Source organism: Accipiter gentilis, chromosome 22 (genome assembly GCF_929443795.1).
Source record: "Accipiter gentilis chromosome 22, bAccGen1.1, whole genome shotgun sequence".
Lineage (NCBI taxonomy): Eukaryota > Metazoa > Chordata > Aves > Accipitriformes > Accipitridae > Astur > Astur gentilis.
In genome coordinates, this window is record NC_064901.1 from 16,843,432 (window position 1) to 16,864,504 (window position 21,073).

The 21,073-nt window shown below is 42.7% G+C and overlaps 1 protein-coding gene across 10 annotated transcripts in view; it reads left to right on the top strand.

The window, feature by feature from the left end:
* The first annotated feature begins 5,017 nt into the window (after positions 1–5,017).
* The window catches only part of SIPA1L1 (signal induced proliferation associated 1 like 1), a 225,431-nt gene continuing 209,375 nt past the window's right edge, over positions 5,018–21,073 (top strand). For 8 of the 10 annotated variants that reach the window (XM_049825432.1, XM_049825431.1, XM_049825440.1 and 5 more), the window contains exon 1: positions 5,018–5,146. The gene's annotated coding sequence lies outside the window, so the exon portion shown is untranslated. Of the gene's footprint in view, positions 5,147–5,549; positions 5,627–5,686; positions 5,847–21,073 lie in introns of those variants that run through there. The other 2 variants (XM_049825433.1, XM_049825434.1) reach the window with 2 other exon arrangements.

The following is a 21,073-nucleotide window of genomic DNA, read 5'->3' on the forward strand; positions in this document are numbered from 1 at the left end:
ATGTGTTTGTGCCCCTCATGCTAAAGTTCAACAAACACTTCTAACCAGAGCAAGCTGACGCTACCATTGAGCAAAGGAATCCTACCCACCTGCCCTCCTGGCTCTTTCTGTTCTTGAATTGTGTCCTCTCTTGTACCAAGACAAGCATTTATGAGGCCACACTCTAAACTGGATCAGGAAACCCATCTGGCTGAAAGCTAGTGGTGTTTCTCCTGCCGGGTTAGTTTCTGGAGCAGTCCTCTGAGTCAGTTGGCCATAGAGTGCCGTGAACATCCGTGCAGCACAAAGGTTGGGGTGGCACAGGGGTGGGAACAGGCAGCCAAGAGGGAGGAGGAGCAGGGTGTGGAGTAACAGCTCTACTTCTTCCCTTGGCAGTTCCCGCGTATGCTGTCCTGCAGTGTCGCTTTGATTCGCAGAAGCATTCACAATTACAAGTGAATTCCTGGGGAGATGCGCTTCCTTGAAAAGAAGAGCTGCCCCTCGCTAACCGTATTGGAAAACCAGGTGCTAGCTGTTTGATCTGTAAAATGGGGATAACAATATCACCTTACAGGAAAGGGGCTAAAATGCATTTGTTGCTGTTTGTGAAACATTCTGTTCTGATGAACACATGGATCGACCTAGCTGGCAACGCATCTGCCTGTCTTCAGAGCCAGTGGACAAGAGTGCGCAGAAAGGAAGGTGTGGAGCTGTGCTCTGATTCCCCAAGCTTCACAGAAACTGTGGAGAAAGTTGTATAATCATGTAATTGCAATTTATATTATAGAGTGTGTGTGCCCAAGAAATCTGAAATAAAGGTATAAGCAGATGTCGTTTGGCATTTATTACTTCTGAGTGTTTGACTTTTCCCCCCTAATCTTTTAATGCATGGGAGGGGAGTTTTGTGTTAAACACAGTCTACGGAAGCACTTCGGAATTCTGCTTATGTTGTTTTTGAATACTAGAATAGTATGATTTGATGACTGACATTGTATCACATCACTTGAAAATTTGAAACAAAAGAATCCTCTCTCCACAAATGTCCCTTTTGCATTACTTTCTTGTCAGACGAGAAAAATTTCTGGGTTTTCTTTTCTTTCCTTTCACTTTCTCCTAAGCCTGTAGTACTACGACTACTTGACACGTTATGCTGAATTAGTGGGCATTGGTCTAACCAGATATGTCCTTGTTCCAGGTAATGAATTAAAAACAAAAGGCAACACCAAAATAATATGCTTAAGTATTCTGATGTGCATCCAAATAAAATGTGGTGGGTTTTTTTTTTTACATTAAGGTTATTAACTGTGCCTTTACTATTGAAAAGCCTTCGTGATTCATAAAAGTTAACGTCTATGTGCATTGGTGCCTCTATAAATGCAGACTTGAGACACGTTCTGAGTGTGTGTTTTGCAATTTCTTTTCCAAGGATTATATAGCTGTCTAGGTACTAAGTGGCTCCTGTTAAAACAGTTTCTGGGCCTCTCGTCTCTATTCCAGTCATTTGGCAGTCCACTGAAATGCAAAAGAATAATCCAGATCCTCGCAAATTATGAGAAAGAGCCTACTGACTGCAAAGCAGGACAGACAGGCTTGGCAGGAGGAAACTGCAATGGGGATGGGTGCCTCTGTGAGCCCACGTACAGCTGAGAGGTCACAATTCTGGCCTGTCAGACTTGACACTGATCATTTCATGTTTTACTTCCTACCTGACAATCCCTTTGCACCAGCCTTCAGGCTCACCTGCACGCTTTCCTCCATGCTGCTGCTTTGTTGCAAATGCTCCTCCATCCTTTCTTTCCTTTCAAATCCTTTTTGAGATAAATTCTTCCACATTTCTACTACGTTAAATATAACAAAGTCAGAAACATTCCTTTGCATTTATTAAAAAATAGATTTTTCCCACTTCTAACTAATGTGTATTTCTCTTCTTGAGTTGTAATGACTTCAAGTACTTTATGCCCAATTAGTAATTACCCATGCCAATTAAATGGAATCCGTATTAAAAAAAATCCTTTTAAACCCCCAAGCCAGTAATGCTAGAAAATACTCTAAGACCCTAAAACTTTCCCTACATATGCTGACTTCCTGGGACCACGAATGAGAATATGGACCTTTTCCATATCCTGAAACTCACTGATCCTGGGCTCTAGCAAATCATCTCTCCGTGAATGACTTCATCTATTTTTCTGGTGCATTGTATATCCAAATCATAATGCTTCTTGGAAGGGTGTGCTGTGCTGTATACAAACTTTCACATGTCCATTGTTCATCAATGAATGAATTATGCACTCTGTGTCAGGGTGGTTCAGATGCCTAGTAAGATTTTCCCTGTGCTTCCATTAGCTCCGGCCCGCCCTAATCAGACACAGTCCTACTACTTACCCTTTCATAAAGCCAAACCTTCAGAGAGCAGCATAAATGTTAATTAATTTACTGTCACCTCACTCCTCTGAGGTAAATAACTGTATCATTTTCCCCTTCTGTTTAAAGGAGAATATTAAAACAGAAATGAAGTAACTTCCCTACGGTAACATAGCAAACTAGTGGCAGAAGAAGGGTTGGCATTCAGAAATTCTTGGGGTTCTTGGGGCTTGTCTACACAGGGAAACCGACTGGAACGCCGACTGTGCATCCTTCATTCTGTAACAGTTAGTCAAGCAGAGGCCGATGTGTGAGCGCTCTGTCAAAGGGAAGAGAGTCCTTTTGTTCTGAAACTAATTGCGCGTTATTGAGGCAAGGTGATTATTTTGGAATAAAACCCCTCTTATCCCTCTTATTCTAGATCAGCTATTCTGATGACTTCCTTATACAGGCAGGAGGTGAACTCTACATTCTCCTCCTCTCCCCGCTGCTCCCCAACTTAGTTAATTATTGTTTAATTATAAAGGCACAAAAATGTTTGTACTTCCACATAAAGAAAATAAACGAGCTCTGGATATCCTGAGACCTGTGAGAACATGCATTGTTCCCGAGTGCTGCTGCCCCCCTAACCGCAGCTCTAGACGCCACGCGCGGGGACAACGTGGAGAGAACAGCGGCTCGGCCGAGCCTCGCGCCGGTGGCCCCCACGCCGCCAGCCCCCACGCCGGGACCCCTGAACGACCAGACATCGACCTCTTAGACCTGGGATTCGGGGAGGGACCGCAGGGGGCCGGGAGCAGGAGCCAGCTCCAGCGCTGGACTGCGGCCAAGGGTGTGTGCCTGAACCGCGGCCTCATCTCGGAGAGCACGTAGGCTGGGCTGGCGCTTCGTGTCGGAGCCTCTCCCTCCCTACGTGACCCTTCTGAGTATCTATCTCCTTCATCTTATGATCTGACACATCAGCAGTGTGTGAAGGAAGATCACAGAAACGGTTTGGGAATGTGCTAGCCTCGTTAACCTCATTAAAGAGCTTGCAAGCCACAGCCTCAACTATCTGAATTCTTCTGATGAAGACAAATTCAGTAATTGTGCACCACCGATCCTGATGCTGCAGTCACATCCAGCGCTGTCGTGTGTGTATATCCCTGAGGACTGCAAGCCTCTCGGGAGTTCTCTTTGGGAGAGTGGGGCTAGAGATGCCAACGAAAAACTTTTCATTTACGTAAAATACACTCAGCTTTTTGGGTGGGTGATGTAAGATAAATGTATTTAAATATCGAAAATGTTCCTGTTTGTTTTTCTGGATTGCCAATTCTCTTTTTTTTCATGCCAGAGCAGCACTGGGATCAGTTCCTCACCCATCCCGAACCTTCCTTCTACTCAGCAAGATGAGATAAGGAGTGGTTTTGTGACCCCGTAACACCCGCAGGAGTCATGACCTCAAGCTGGGGAAATCTGTGAGAGAGCGACTGCTCTCCAGAAATCCACCCAGGTATTTTTACAGTACCGACCACTGCGCTATTTAAACACCACAGTACCAAAGATCCGTTAGGAACATCTTCAGAGGATGGCAAGCCATTTGGATCCGTTATGGAAGTCTTGTCGGTCTCTGCTGTGCAGGCATTCCCGGGCAGTGAACGGGGGGCGAAGCTAACATCTCGGCAGTGGAGCAGCTGCTCACCACAGCTCGGTTGCTCTAGCTATCACCATGCTGCACGCTGCTGGAACGTCGCCAGCCCAAATCGGAGATGTTTTCTGGAGTGTCCTAATTTCAGAGACAGCTCAGGGAAAGCTTCGCTTACATTGGTTTAACTGAGATTGTGTTAATGTTGTGTCAAGCCAAGGACGATAATGACGACCAGCAGAGCATCCAGAATGGGTTACCCACAGCTGATTTTGTTCAAAACGTTGGCCATTTGAAAAGGCAGCGGTGTTCCTGCAGAACAAGGGGTGATGTTGATGTATGCTCATTTTGTCCATGTGCCTACCCATGTCGTTAATTTGTTATCTGTGGCGGATATCTAGAGAGAGTATATTCGGTTTAATTTGACTGGCAGTAAAAAAGCTCGATAGATGCCATCTGTACAGTACCGGAAGGTTTTGCCCGTGTGTCAGCAACTACAGTGACCTTCTGCCTGCGGGTCTCCAGAAGGCTGGAATGTGATGCAAGGATCAAAATGGGGGGGGGGGGGGGGGGGGAGGGAGATAAAGAGCATTTTAATGCGAAAAGTTCTGAGAGGCGCAACACTAACGCGCATTGGGCATGCTCCAGGGAGTCCAACCCTTACCAGCCCCACACAAACAGGTCGCCGTTATGAGCGACCTCGGCCCTGTTCCCTCCCGCCGACCCCGGGCCACCGGGCGGGCGGCAGCGGGCCAGCCCCGCCGCCGCCGCCGCCGCCCCCCGGGGCAGACGCCCACCACAGCGCAGCTGCCCGCCCACCTCAGCGCCCGGGCTCCCGCCTCGAAACTCGCGGGTGAGGCGGGGAGGGGGCGGTTGGAGCGGGACGAGCTCGGCGCAGGCCTCGGCCGCCCGCTAGGCCCGGCGTTTGCCCGTTGCTATAGGAACGCGCGGCGGGGGCCGCTCGCCCCCGCCCCTCGCCGCCGGAGCGCGGGCGGGTGGCGGGGCAGGCTCTCTCGCGAGAGCTGCGGCGGCGGCGGCGGCGGGCGGGCGGAGCGGAGCGGCGCGGCGCGGAGCTGGGGCGGGCGGCGGGGTGAGCTCATCCCGGGCGCGGGCGGGGAGCGCCGCGCAGAGCCCAGCCGAGCCGAGCGGGGCCGCCGGCAGCCGCCGCGGCAACTTTGTTGGGTGAGTTGCGAGCGGCAGCGCCGAGCCGGGGCGGGCTGGACTGGGGCTGCGCGCCGTCCCCCTCCTTCCCGGCCGCGGAGCCGGGTTCGGGGAGCCGCCGTGCCGCTGACCGAGGGGGTTGTTTGTGTGGGTGGGTGTGCGTGGCGGGGAGCGGCCCCCAGCCCCGGGGCTGCGCGGCCCCCTGCCCGGCAGCCGGCGCCGCCGCCCCGGAGTTGGCGGGGGCGAGGGCTGGCGACCCGGGCGAAAGTGGTCCGTAGAGCCCCCCGCCGCCGCCGCCGCCTCAGCGCCCGGAGCCCCGCTCCTCCGCCGGGCGGGGGGTCGTCCGCCCCGGGCCGGGCACGGGTCCCCCCCGAGCGAGCCGAGCCGGGTGCTATTTTCCCGAGTTGTGTCTTTTTCTCCTCAGGAAAGGCAGCCCCGAGCGGCAGCAGCGCGCCCGGCGCCCCGGCGGGAGGGCGGCCGGCCGGCCGGCCGGAGGCGGCGGTGAGTGGCGGCGGCCCGCTCCGCTCCGTGCAGTGCCGCTCCGCTCCGCGGCGGCGGCGGCTCCCCGCGCTGCCCGTCCCCGGCGGAGGCGGCCGCCGCCGAGGGCGCCCGGCGGAGGGGCCGGGGGGGGGGGGGCGGAACGACGCTCCCCTGCGGGCCCGGGAGCGGCACGCTGCCCGCCTTCGAGGTTCAATAAATAACTTGTCTCTTGTTCGGCGCTGTAAGTTGTACTTCAATCCTTTTTTTTTTTTTCTCCTCCTTTCTTGACTTTTTATAGCCAGCGAGGGTGTAGTCGTGCTGTTTTTGTTCTGAGCCGGTGCGGAGACCACAGTAATGCTAACAATTGGGTAATTTGGAGGCAGCGCCGGTGGGGATGTTCTGAAAGCTCGGCTCGGCTCAGGAGAGAGGGGGTGGAGGAGCAACATATTTGCGGATGGTTGATTTCTTCACTGGGAGCCGGGAAAAGTGGAAAAACAGGGAATGCCTTAAAACAGCTCTTGCTGGGAGGGAGGAGGAGATGTTGGTGGAGAAGCAAGGAGGGGTAGAAGAGAAGGGGATAACCTTCCTCAGCTGAGTTTGTTTGCTCTTCCCCCATTTTATGTTGCATGGAGTCTTGATATTGATGTTCTCATGCTATGTTTAAAAATAACTATATTATTTGCACTGGATAACTGTGATGCAGCTTCAGCTCGTTTAATGAGGAATTCACCCATTCGTGTCTGGTAAAGCAGTGATACAAAATGGGAATTGCTCAACTTAATGAAGATCTCCTTGTGTAACCTTGGCCACAACATCCATACGTTTTAGATAGGGAGGCGTGTGTCTTGCCCAAAGAAGAATACAGAGGCATTTTTTGGATAATACTGCTTACAAAATTGCTTTAAAAAATTCTGCCTGCAAAATTGTTTTTAAAAATTTTAGCGATGCTGCTTTAATGAACCCGTTACTGCATGCTGAATGAAGTGCATCTGTGAGCATGGAACCTTAGTTGATAATAGAATGCAAATTTGTTTTCAGAGTAAAGGTGTCAGATTTCATTAGGTTCCAGACCTGTATGGATGAACCAAGATTGACATTTTCTTTAGAAAGCAGTCCTTTCATGGTGGAATTTTGATTGAGGTGTTTTTTTTTTTTTTGCTCGTTAGCTATGGGAATTAAGCATTAGTTTCCTTTCATTTAAGGCATAAACCAGTTTTGTAAAAGGGAAAACAGTCTCCCCCCCCTCCAGTTTTTTGCCTGTTGTTGCTGCAAGTACTAACTGGATAATAAGGATCTGTGTTTTCTCTGGTGGACAGTTTGGTCATTATTTATTTGGAAGGTGTTACCGGACTAGCTTCTTTTCTCCTTCAGCTGGGCTGGTGGGAGAGACAGGTGAAAGTACTGAGGTAGAAGCTTGTGGCAGTTGTAATCGAAGAGGGAAATCTGTAAGTTGTGTTTCACTGTCAAGGCTTTTATGCCTTAGGCTATCAGACGCCATACCAGTTATTAATCCAGAAACAGTGTGGGAACTTCAGGTTTATTTTTTTTCTTAGTTTTAAAAACACATATGTTCTATTTAGGTACAGCTAAAAAGAAAAGTTTTGTGATCAAATGTTTCTTGTAAATACCATGTCTTCTCTTTATCGATAGGTAACTAGGGACAGATTTCCACCCCCCATTTTAACAGGCTTTATTTATGGACGGTTGATTAAAGGATGTGCACTTAGTTGCTCAACACTGTATTAAGAAGGTATTACTGATGCTAATAAAATGCGTAGTTTTAATATTGCTACTTGGGATTGGCATACTTAGCTTTCAGTTGTGGTTCACAGAACCTCTTAGATCATGAAGTCAGAAGCAACATGGGATGTCAACTCTGACTATTGTAGGGCTGTAAAAAGTTGCCTGACTAAAAGACTAGCAGGTATAGAGGTAGGCACTGACACACAACTGTGAAAGGGTGGAGCTGCAGTCAGAAATAAAAACTTAATATGGGGACATGTAATTCATAATCTGTTTTTTCTATAACAAAGTGTATGTTTATCATTTCACTCATGCATAAGTGCTTTTAGGAGCTTTTTTCCCCCGCTCTCATGTTTATCCAAAATGTTATTTTAAGGTTTGGGATTAACTTTTGGATAGCTGTTATTTTAAAAACCCTGTCCAAATGTGGCTTCTTCCCTACCCGCTCCCCCCCTTCCACCAAGCTTTTCAAGACTTTTTTTTTTTTACCATGCTTGTAAGCATTCTGCTGCTGTCTCAAGAGCATTTTGTTCTTTTATAGCTCTTTTTGTTCTGTCAGTTTTGTAAATGTGTCTCAAATATATCCTTTCAAATGTCTATTCCAGAATTATTAATTCTGCTACTATGAACACATTTTTTATTTCTAAGATAGGAGAACAGAACTTAATTTTAAGAACATAAAATATTCCTACTAGTTATTTTGAATTTTAGTAAGATCATGTTCTTCTAGTTAAGGTGGATAATTTTGGAAATACATTGGGAAAATTAGAGCTAGGTTTAGTAAGAGAAAGGGTTGAGGCCCATTTTAATTTCTTTTCTATTTCTCTGTCTGTTTTGTCCTATAGCATGTCTATTGTAGAGAAGAAAAAGGAGCACTTTATATCAGTAGTTTAATCCCTTCAGGAAGGGGGGTTGCTGCAAGCTATTGAGTTCTTACTTCTACTGGTTAGACGTCCTGGATACCCTACTGGGGTAAAGAAGCAGAGCTTCTGCCTTCATCAAAATTTCAGTCACAGAACTTGGTTTCCCTAATGCTGACATTTTCAGAGGTTTAAATTTATTCTCATTGACCCTATGTGTAGGCTAGCTGGCAAACAGTTTTGATCTGTTGTTTCGTTGGTTTTCTTAGCTTCAGGCAGATTCCTTTTATTCCTCAGCAGCTCCTTAATTTAAATATTTAAAAAGTCAATAAGCTGTGATTTCATTATCTGTTAATATCTTTTTATATCTTTGCTTTGTTTACTTCATTATCCATTTTTTGGACTTTTATTCATTTATTCTGAAACCCATTCGTTTAACTTCTTGTTAATAACTTATGACAGAAGTACAGCAATAGTAAGCGCAGTTATGTGTTTGTTTTATCAGTGTAAATACGTATATTCTAAAATCTGCTAGGTGAGGCTTTTATTGATTTGGCATGTAAAATTAATCATGTGTTAAGTGTCTTTCTGTGAGGGGGGAAAAAATGTTATATTGTTCTGTGTTTTATGTTTCCAGGGAGATAGGACTCCAATCCCTTGATTTCAAGTATAGCCCTCTAAATAGCAACTTCTAAATAGTCTAAGCCTTATATTTCACTGAGCTCAGTTTAACGTTGGAATGAGGACTCTCAAGCTGGCGGCTTATAAAGTGGGATTTTATGGGTCTGTGAGACTTGAGATATCCTCTATTTAATGAAAAGTAATCAGTGTTTTCTGGGAGCGGAACCTTACCAGCAATGGTTAACTGAAGGCACGGTTGTAAACCTACAGAATATGGCCATTGGTGAGGCTGAGTGACAAAAAAATTTTGTGGTTTTGACTAATTCTGATTTTTAATCCTTATGCAGCTGGCAGTGCAATACTAACACAGTCTGTAACAGTTTCGGTGTTAGCTTTGATAATAGTTTTGCACTCTGAACTTTGGGAAACCCTTCAGGAGTCGCAGAGACACTAGAATTCCTTGGTTATTTGACTGTGTTTTTGAACATGAATCAGCAGATGAAATGGTTTTAGATGTCTGTCTTTGCATATGTAAAGCTAAATTATGTCATTGTCTCAGTCTCTTTAATTTTGAATTCTGTGGCACCAGTTTGCTGGGTGGGTTGTTTGATTTAGATTCTGCCACATGTCTTTTATGTTAAGTACGACGAAGCATTTACAAGTCTTTGTTTTCTTTGTGGAAGCATGTTTTAAAGAACAATTCATTTGAATGTGGCGACATAACACTTTTCATAATCTTGATAGCTGGTGAATTGTATGATCGCTAACCAAGTATTCATCAGTGTTGTTTCAAAGGTCTGAGTCTGTAAGTGGATCCTCTCTTGCAAACCTGATTAGTAGGATCAAAATCAATCGTGGCTTCATCTCTTTGTACGACTTCATCTCATGTCGCATACTGGAGTGCAGTAAAGTAGTAGCTCTTGTTCCCTGCACAGTGGATGGATGTCTGTTTTGAAGAGAGAGATCAAGTTCCTGACAAATGCATGACTGTATAAAACAACTTTTCTGAATGTGGGTTATTTAAAACCATAATACAGGCGGAAGAGTTGTTACTGGGAATAGTGGTTCGTGCTTGGGCCTGAGAGGCACTTAGGATTTTTTGTTGATGTTTTAATACTCTTTTGCCTTTGGTCTTGGGCTCTGTAGAAAGGGAAGAACACTTTCTTCAGATGGATGTTATTAAAGATGAGTGAAGTGCTTCTTGAAGACCAAGTTTTATTTCAGAAGTTGTCGAAATTTAAATAACTACTGGCATATAGCATACAGTTCTTTTAAAGTGGGATTGTTCTTCGTGATTCCTTATGGTTTACCTTCAGTGCTCGAAAACCTTTTGATCATGTTTATTTCAATTTTCATGTTGTTTGTTTACCTTTTGAGGTAACAATATTTTTACCTCAAAATACTCATTTAGACCTTGGAGAGACTGGTTTTTACTGCAGCTGTGAGAGAAACATGCTGATGTTGAACTTGTGCGTGAACATGAACTTTTATCTTCGTGAAAGCATTTCAAGTTAACCCTGAAATATATCTTATTTTTCCTAATTGATGATGATATAGTGGATTAAAAACCTCAACTAGCCAAAATAAGCAGAAAACAAGCTCTTATTCCAGGCTGCTAGAAAGCATGGGTCAGAAGTTGAGCATAACTTAGAGGAAAGTTGTCTGTTGAGTCTGTTTGTGAGACATGTTTATGTTTAATATACTTGGCTGGTGTTATTTTTGTGAATTTTAATGCTTACATTTCTGGGTGGGGGAAATTGCCAAGCATCTTCCTTTACTCTGTAGCCTGCCTTGCTGCCTTTCTCTGTGCAGCAGATGGTGGGATTCCAGGAGGTGCCAAGGGCTGGTTTTGTAGCATGGCTCTGCTCTCTGAGTTTCTCAAGTCATGATGCATTTTACAGTGCCATCAGCTAAATCAGTTGTCTTTCAACCTTTGAATTCAAATGACAGGCTTATTGTGTGCTGATGTGATGTGAAGTAGGATTAATAAAGAATTTTTTTTAATAGTGGCAGATAATATCTGTAAAACAACTGCTGTGGTAGCAGAACTTTCTGTATGCCAGTTGTTCACGTCAGCAGCTCAGATAGGTATCTTGGGTTTTCTTGTTGGTAATACAGACAGCTCTCTCTAAAGAGTTAAACATTTTAAGACATACATTTGTTGATTTGACCAAAAGTTGCATAGCCCCAAGAACATTTTTACATTGTTCTTGGGACTTTTTTGAATGATTGAAATTGTATTTTCATATTGCCTCGGGTTCTTTTTTTTTTTTTTTTTTTTTTACTTATAATAAGCTACTGGTCTTACTTCACATTCACTCAAAATCATAACTGTACTGTCATCTGAAGTATTCAGTGCACATCCATGACAATTAGTGTTTTACAAGAGAGATTACAACTTTCTGGTTTATAACTTTTTTCCTCCTTTCTTTTTGGTTCAGAGTGCTTTTTTTCCTTCATCTAATTTCAGAATTGCTATCTGTGTGTGTGGCTTTGTCACTTGGTCTTACACTAGCAAAGAATTTGGCAGAGTAGAAGTGGATGTCTGGCTGAAGGTGGGGGTGGCAAGTCTCCCAGATCGACACTGCTAGTATTGCAGTAATTTTACTTCAGACAGAATTTAGTCTGGTCTCCTAAATTGGATGTCCCCAACACAGATGTGGTTTGTTGGTTTGGACCATTATGACCATTAAGGGTTGGGCCACATTTGGTGAACCTCTGGGGATTTTTAGCTTAGTTTAGTTTCTTCTAGAAGAAATCCAGTTCATGCACACCAAAACAACTATAAAAATTAAATCATTATGAAGATGGTTAAGCATTGAACGGACCACCCCAGAGTGAGTCTGCATCCGTGAAGACTTTTAAAGCTTGACAGGACACAGCCACGAGCAGCTTGATGCAATTGTGGAAGCCAGCCCTGCTGGGAGCAGGAGGTTGGTCGGACTCCTGGGTGAAACCGCTCTGGGCTCTGCAGGGTGGTAGCTGGTGGGAGCGGGACGGCCTTCTCGGAGGGCACCACTGTTCGAAAGGCTGGTGTAGATACGCTTTAAACAACTCCTAAAAATCAAGACCGTCCTCGTAGCGATTTTTAAAAAATTTCTTTTTACTAACGTGAAACAGTTTTACTTTGGTATCCAGCCCGTTTCATGTCTTTGCTTGGGCAGCAGCACTGCTGGGGGTGTCAGTTTATCACGGCTTCCTAGTGCTGGCTCTCAGGTTGCAAACCTGCAACAGGAAACCCGATTTCCTTTATCTGTGGGCACGTAAGAAGTGGGGGGGGGTGGGGGGTGGCGGTATTTATTTATTCGTTTTCCCTCAAGGGGCCGATGTAAGAGGAAATGTACACATCTTGAACGTTTGTATTTTGGTAGGGCCAGAGCACAAATTTGCTCTCACTGAAAAAACTGGGAAAAATCAGACTTCCCCGCCCCCCCCCCCCCCCCCCCCCCCCCAGCATTTCTGAAGTGTAATACGACTTTGTCTACATGTTTAAAAAAAAAAGACAATGGGTGATGAAACTCAAACTGCAGGCTTAAACGTGTTACTGTTACACAAAAGTCATTATTCTTATCTCTGAACTATTTAAAGATCTCTTCTTGTTTTTGTGGACAAGGCGCTCTGTTCACTTTCTGAATTACCAATCTGATTTTTTAAAAATGTTTTAAAACCTAAACACTATTTTGGAGGTATTGTTGCATGTGTCAAGTAGAAGACAATACTAGACCCCAGCAAGTAAATATTAGAGGGCCTTCCCTGCTTCTGATGGATGCAGTTGAGGTTTCTACCACTGTATTTTTTTCTCAAATTGGAAGGGCTGATATTGGATTTTATGCTTTCAGTCCATGCAGGAGGACTGTATAATTGTGCTGAAGAAAGTTATGGTTTAATGTTCTCATGCCTTGAAAATAAACATATCTTTATGAATGACATGATACTGGCACTGATCTTCTACTTTGCAAATGTATTTAACAGCTTGTTGCATGAATCATAATAAAGTAGTTCAATAGACTGCACTGTATTGATTATACAGCAGCAGGAATAAAGAGTGAAACCTGATGCTTTCCCCCAGCTTTTGCTAAAGCACACATTTAGAAGCGAGAAAAGAAGGGAGATACGAGAAAAGAAGGGAGATTCTTACGTAAAAGCTATTTACATAGTTTGTCTTTTCCTTGGATGTTTTTTTTCTTTCCTCTTTCCCTTCTTTTGCACTCTTCAAAGAAGGCAGTGTTGACAAAGCAATTTTTTTTTTTAACCTTCCCCCTGCTGACTTCTGCAGCATCTTGCAGGGTAGTTATCGACTTGTACTTGACATAACTCTGGAAATTCCCATGACGTTCCAAATGTAATGTTGTTTATTGCATTGCCATACATAGAGATGGTGGGAGAATCTTTGCTAGGATGCCTTTGTTAATATAAACAAAAGGAAAATGCTAATATAATCTTAAAATATGCCATTCATTCAGAATTGAAAAGGCCTTTTTGGGATTTTACGTTCTGTGTGTTTTTAGGGCATGTCTGTGCAGAGAAATGAATTGTCATGATACTCTGGGGTACTGCCTGCTACAGACACTTCCACTCTGCTATTTGAACTGTGGGATAAGCTCTGTGGAATAATTTGAGAGCCATAAGTTAATTCTTGCCGCCTTATACAATTGCTTCCCTATCTAGCCAAAGCCAGAATATCGGCAGAGCTACATAGGGGTTTTTTTTTATTGTGCATTAAAATTGTCAGGACTTTTTTTTATTTTAACCCTGTACTATTGTACATTTATTTTCAGCCAGAAAATTTTTAAGGTTAATTAATGTGCTAGATAATAACCTCTTATGTTCTCAAATGTTCTGTCTCCAAACAACAGCATTAGAATTAGGTGTGAACATGCAAGTGTGCTGTATATTCCAGATTTAATCACTTGTATGTGTAGTGTTGATACAGTAAAGACTTTCAAATTTGTTGGTAATTTAAAGCACATCTCCAGTAAAACAAAGGTATGGTAATAAGCAGTAATTAAATGTTCCGGAGGGTGCTCATCACTGTTATTTTAACAGAAGTTAGTCATTATCTGCTGATTGCTGGCATCATTAAATCTCAGGTTTTTTTAGTATGTAAGTCAGTGCTTACATACCTGAGCAGCTGAACTGAGGTCTTCCATCCTTGCATCATTGAAGTATCTTTTTGTTCTCGGATCGTAAGTGTAATGACTTACCTGAAATTGCCAACAACTTTATGCCTGCCAAGGGCAAGAGTGCAAATGTTGTGAATGTGCTCTTTAACTAAGAGATATAATGCATCTCTTCTGAAAATTGGGGTGGGGGGAACAGTCAATTTTTAATTCAGAACAACTTAGCAGTTGTGCAGAGCTGGCTACATGAAAAATATTCTCATGCAAGGTAAACATTGTCTCTTGTAAAAGTACAAAAATGCCCAGAGATAGAAAATGTCTGAAGTGCTGGGGGAGGGGAGAGACTTTTCCTGTTCCGTGTTTTTTGTAAACCTGCACTTCGCTTAAAGAACAAAAAACCCGAAGCAATTTATAGTAGTTGCCAAATGCTCCTAAATATGATGCAGTCTAACTTCAGGTGACAGGTTTCTTCAGGTTCTTGAGGCAGGGGATTAAGTGACTTGGGGCTAAATAAGACAGGCCTCACAAAGTGATATAAGGAGAGAAATTAAGGAACAGTTAAAGAAGGAATTTGTAGATAAATTCCTCATTTCATCTTTCAGTTATGTGTAATAGCAACAGGTAATTAGAATTAAGAGAACAAGGGTCAAACTTGAAGAAATAATTGACATGGAGAGCTGGTGGACGGATTTAAAATAAAGTAGCACTTTGATCACTTATTTTTTTTGGAACATATTGGAAAGTAGTGCTGTGAACATTAGGGAAGCTAGAGAAGGGTAATAAGAATAATTGTTAGATCGTTTATTATTAGAAAAAATTGTGTTCAGATGAGGAGGAATTGTAAATGATTGTAGTGTTGTTTGCCTTACAGTTGTCAGTTTTTATAATGTGGAGGGCTAAAAGATTTTTGGCAGAACAATGAGCTTCCATTTGACGTGGCATTAAAGCATTCAGAATAATGATAACTGATGCTTACTTTTTGGTAGGTAACAGTACTGAAAAAACAATTTTTTGAATTGTGTTTAAATACTGTAGCTGAAACTGTATGAACAAGTGAATCATAGGTTCTGTTTCTCCCTCTCCCTTCCTCTTCTGCCCAAGTGTTATAATTTAGAAAAGAAGGGTCCAAAGATTTATGTGATTTTCCAGCTTTAAAAGCAAGAGAAGAATTAAAGATCTATTTGAAGGGAGGTGGGAGAAGAATCAGCACAGCTCTATGAAGATGAAGCTAAATGCTTAAAGCTGTGACTAGTTTCTTAAATTTGAATCCTGCTTTCCTCCAGAATGACTAGCTTTCTTTCCAGGCATTGTCAGAAAACATGGCTAGAATTAATTTTTACTTGAAACTTAGCTACAAATTAGAACTTTATTCCTTGTAACAGATAAGTTGCATGAGGATAGGATAGACAGTGTACCTGATTGTGTGGTCATTCATACTCACTTTTTTACATGGGGAAAGAAAAGGGCTTGTGGAACACTGCTGCTCTACTTCAGTAACATCTTACAGGTTGCAGTAAAAACTCTTGGCTCTGCTACAGTATGTGGGTGTTAGGTGCTTGCAGGTAAAGTCATTTAACGTTACTGTTTAATAGTACTTTTGAAAATGAAGTAATTGTGTGCATAGTATAATGCAGAATACCCTTAAATAGTGGTTGGTTTCTGCATTACACTTGTTGCTTTCTTGTTGCTGATAAAGGAGGTACAAAAAAACCTTTCCACGTTAGAGGTTGAAAGCAATTTTGTCAGAAAAATTGCCTTTCTTATGGTGGTGTTTTGTGTTTTTTCTTTTTGAAGCTTGTGTTAGTGCTAAGTGACTGTTCTGTTTGCACTGAGTTTCTGACTTAAAAATGTTAATAGCAGTAGCTGCCTAGTTTGCTGTAACCCTTCTTTGATATCACCTTAGTCTTAGCTGAGATGCCAAAAGCCCTTGAAATGTAAGGAAGCTTCAGGTAGATTAGTCACTTGAATACTGGCACCCTGGGTTGCAAGGCAATGTGTTATATTATCCCTGTGGTCAAAATTTGGAACTGAAGACTTAGGGTACTATTGAAGTGCCACTGCTGTTCAGTTTGTAACCATGTTAATTAGTGCTGAATGTCATTAAGATGAACAGATGCAATATTAATAAAATACATGTGAAACTGAGCTGTTGTCATTATCTCACTGAATAGTTGTACTGAAAAGTTGCTTGGCTTTTCCCCAGAAGAAAGACAATTGAGAAGGGCTTACAGTGTGCCCCTTGAGCTGTAGCTGTCCCTTGGGAACAGCTCATCTGGTCTCAGTCACCTCTTCTGAGACACTAGATGGTCAGAGAACTGGCTGCAGGGGAAGGGACTGTTTTAATAGCAGTATACAGCTTTGAGAATACCCTCGTCTCAGGGCCTTTTCTTGTCTTGTGAACAAAAGCTAGTTGTCCCAGTCTCATGATTACATGTGAGGAGCAGGCTGTTGCTTCTGGTAAAGTTAATATGATCTGATCTGTTCCTTTTTTCCATCCGAAAGGCTGCTGGGAAAGAAGGGGTATGTGTGGGGAAGGTCCTGTAAATTGTTTCTACTGGTGGCAGAAACAATTACTTTTGGGATGAAGTTTGATTTCCTTACACCCCCCACTCCCCGCTTAGTTTTAGACAATATTACCTAACAAATAAAAAAAATATATATGGGAAGTGAATCAAGCAGGATAATTACAACATTGACAATAGGTAAGTATTTTATACTTGTGTCTGTACTTTCATGAACTGGAAAGGGCCAGGGCCCTAATCTGACATTTTAGGCAAAATAAGGAATTATCTACATAGTTAATGTGATGCAGCATAGTTGCATGATAATTGTGCTGCTCTGCATTGAGTGCACTCCACTCGTTTATAGGTACTAACGAGATTGTATTTTGATGTGACATTACTGTAATATCAGTGCCTCGTATTCATTCATTAGTTTACCTCATTGACTTTGTGAAATAAGGAAATGCAGATGCCCTTGAGCAAGTTGTTTTAACATGCACATGAGAAATCTGTAATAGTGTTCAGAGAAGAAGCTGCCTTGGGCTTTAGATTTCATCTTACTATGGATGAATTTATTCAAAACTGTAAAGCTGTGCTGGAGACTCTTGAGCCAGCGCTGCGGAATCTCGTGGCTATGTCCGTGCTTGTCTGCAGCCCGCTTTCTGCTCTTCAGAGTGGCTCTGCATGGCTCAAACCCTTACTGTTTACTGGGAACAGTTCTTAACCTTATGGAATCTCCTGTACATCAATGTCTGTTAGTAAACTTGGAACAAAACCATGACAGTTATGGGTTAGTGCTCAAACCTGTGCCCTGGCCTTGTTTTAATTCTTACAGCTTTAGCTCACAGTGCCTACATGGCACAATGCAACACTGTGCTGAGTTTGTAGCTTGCATTCGAATAGCATTTAATAGCAATAGCATTGCATATGAGCAAACTAGATTTCCTCTTCAGTGGGGCTTGCAGAGCTCACGGACAGCATTGTGCTAATGTGGCTGTCGAGTTTCTGGTTCTGGTGTTAGTCCAGCAGGTTTAGCTCAAAGGTCAGAAGATCAATGGGGCCAGCTTAATAGCTGGCATGCTACAAATTAAAGTAATACTGGAATAAATTGCTCTTTGGATTTTAATTGCCTGCTAGACATCCCTATCTTAGTGAACTCTTACTCATCTTGACCTGTAGCAATAGAGAATGAGACGGTCTATAAAATTGCAAAAAGAATAAAACAGACTGCACACAGAACGAGTAAATGTGCAGAAATTGTCAAATCTAAGGCCATTAAAATATATTTTAAAGTGTTCCTTTAAATCTGGATTAATATCTGGTGGGGGCTTTCAAGTTGTGTTCAGGAAGAATTGTGTTCAAAAGTTACATGTGAAGTACTGCCTCGCTGTACTTCAGAGAATGTCTATGCTGACACCATGCCGTGTGAGAGGAGGCCAGTGTGTCTCACATCGTCACTCTTGCAGTTTTTCCATTTGAGTTTTTTTCTAATTCTAGCAAATGCATGGGCAGTATTCTTTAGCTCAGAGCTAGCTCGAGTATCTGTGCTGCATGGCAGTCACTGCTGAGGTTGCAGTTGCTGTATCCTAGTTTTCTGATAACAGGTTTGAGGCAAGGTTGCCCTCAAAGGTTTTGGTTTCCTATGGAAGCCAACTTGTGTGGTCATGCTCTGTGTGTGCCTGCTTGTTTGTTTTTCTTCTAACACTTCTTCCTTCTCCCCAACCTCCTAAATATTTTGAATTTGATGGCTTTTGTTCTAGCCCCTTATGCACACCTAGAGTCCAACAGGCTTTGTAAAAGCAGACTACTGGGTGGGTGAGATTGAGTTCCAGTGGTGGCAAGAGCTGCAGCATGCACAAGGATGTTAGTCACCAGAGAAGCTGTGTGATTAACACAGTTGCATGGCAGAAACTTCAGCTGAGTGTATGTATTCTTATGTATCAAATCTGGTCAAATATGAGAGAGAGATTTGAAGGTCCCAGGCTTTGTTAGTTCATGTAACTACTTGTTCTGTATAGGTTTCTGTCAAGCCTTCCAAAATAAGTGCAGAAGAGAAAATGTGATGAGAGCCTGTAGTGATATCTGTATTTAGGTTGCTTAATAGTTTCTGCCATTAAGTGTCCTATGAGCGAGCTTCTTTTTTCGCCACTTCTCTCCAGAATTGTTAACACTACCATTGTGTGAGCAGCTTTTGTGTTTTTTTGGTAGAGGAAATCACTTAGTATCAGGGAGACGTCTTTTTCTTTTTTCTTCCTTCCCCCCAAAGTATAACAGTGTTACTGTTGAAAAATAGAATATTGGTTAGCAGGAGCTTTCTCATACTAGCTTTTCTCAAGAGGAATCTTGTCTACCTGCTACTGAGATGTATGAATGTTTTAGGGTCGGGCTCATCCTGCAAACTTCTGTGAACATGTGGGATCCATCAGAGGAGCCCAAACACAAATGGGATCCTGTCCTTTCACTGTCCTATGAATTCACTGTCACCAGATGCTCCTGGCTTCCTCTCGGCTGCCTGGTGCTTCCTGGCAAGTGTGTTTATAAGGCTTTGTTGAGAGGAGGTGATGTGATGACTGTGAAAGATTGTTTTGTTCTTGCTTTTGCTTGTCTGACCAGTTAAAACTTGAGCATTTTTCTTGTTCACATTCTTCCTGTTCTGTTTGAGAAGCCAAGCAGGTTCCTTTGGTACCTAGTCAAGGGACGCAGAGACTAATTGTCCTCACCGGATACATGGTAGGGGAGACCATCCAAAGAGGACATCCTGACTTGGAGAAAAGGTTGTATCTTCTGCGCTTGTAATGCTTTTGAGTGTTGGACAATAAGGCTGCAGGTAAAGCAGGATTTGAAATGATTTATTTTTAAACTTGGGATTGATTACAAGCTAGGTTTGCAATGTGAGATCCCTCCCTTTTTCGGGAGGCAAAACAAAGCATATATATCCGAGAGGCGAAAGTCTTTGCGTAAGTTGCATATTGACTTTGGTTGTCTGTGACAGTGGCACCATGTGAAGCAGTAACTGGGCCAGGCTCCTCTTTCTGCCTCTTGATCTCAGCAACTGCCGTATGATGTGCATTCTGGGCTCAGTAAGCTCTTGCCTTCTTCCTCATAGCTCCTGAGAGTAGAGATCTTTGATATCTCTTCCCTTCAAGAGTTGAGGAGGATACTGGTTTCTTCACCTGCACTGACTATTTGCAAGGCCTAATACTAGACCATAATGATTCACGAATCTTCTAGGGTAATAACTTTTTTTTTTGTTGGCTTGATAACACAGTTTTGCAGTTTAGGTGACAGTAGTCTGTCAAAGTCTAAACCTTTTTCAGCCGTTTGGCATCAGTCAGCACTGGAGCATTGGGCTGTAGAGCTGCTGTAACACACAGTGCTTTTAACTTTCCTCTTGGTAAAAGAGGAGAGAAAAATAGCACAGAAAGCTATGTTAGTTGGTGGGAAGAGTATGTAATAATATATCCAAACTTATCTTAAGGTTATGAAGTTAGAACACTGGCTCAAGAACGCTGCAAGCAGGGCTTTAGGACTCCCATTACTGGGTCAAAAGTATAGTTGTCATATGTAAAGTATCAATCTTGTAAATTACTCTGTTTGCTTTAATTAAAGCAAACCTCCCCCCAAATGTACCAGGTAGCAGCATGACTTATTTGCATTAAGTGTTATGTTAGACCACTGTGATTTTATACTGGATTAGATATTATGCACTTTCCTGCCACTGATACCAATTTGGTATTGTGTTCTGGCACACTGGATAAAATTTGATCACATGCCTAAGTCTCCTTTGGATCAAACTTAACATGGTTGGTGATGTGGTAGTGCAGAGAATTGCTGTTAGTGGTCGTGAAACCAGCATTTAATCTTCTTTAACTTCCTGACGACTTTATCTCTACAGATGTTTGAGAAAGGTCACTTTTCAATTTTATTTGTAACTAGCAAATAACTTAAAATAGTATTTGTTTCTATTCAGTGTTTGAATGATTAAACGAGGGATGATCTTTGTGTATGTTGTACAACCACTATTGTCTAAAGGTATGGAAGGATGCTTTCAGATGTGGTAAACGCTGATCTTGCATTTATCTTCATTTTGTTCACCATCTATTTTTAATGTTATGCTAAAAACAAAGCCTATTTCTAATTCTGTAAAAGGGAAAAAATAATTCAGTCCTAGTGAAGCAAATTCTTTCTTGAATTCTCTTTAATATTTTTGATAGATACAAACCCACAAATCTTTTGTCTGGAGAATGTTTGAAAAAAAAGACAAGGGGCCATTAGAGGAAAAGATTTTAATGGTATCATAAATGTTCTATTTGGATCTGTCTTATTAGGCTTGGCTTGGAAATTGAATCTCCTTCTGAAGGCATTCACATATTCAAAGTTCTCAGTTATTGACCTGATTCTACTCTGAGCTGCTATTTACGTTTCAAGACATGAATTGGTCTTACCTTTTAAAGTCTTTTGACCTTTCTTTGGAAAAGGGGAGAACATACTCTTTTTGGGTTGTGACTAAGTATTTTCTTAAAACTCAAAAAAATTGATGTAGGGTCTGGGAGCAGTTTTCTACAGAGTAGGAGATGCTGAGGTTCATAAGTAGTGTTGGCGTGCTACAGAACATGTCTGAAT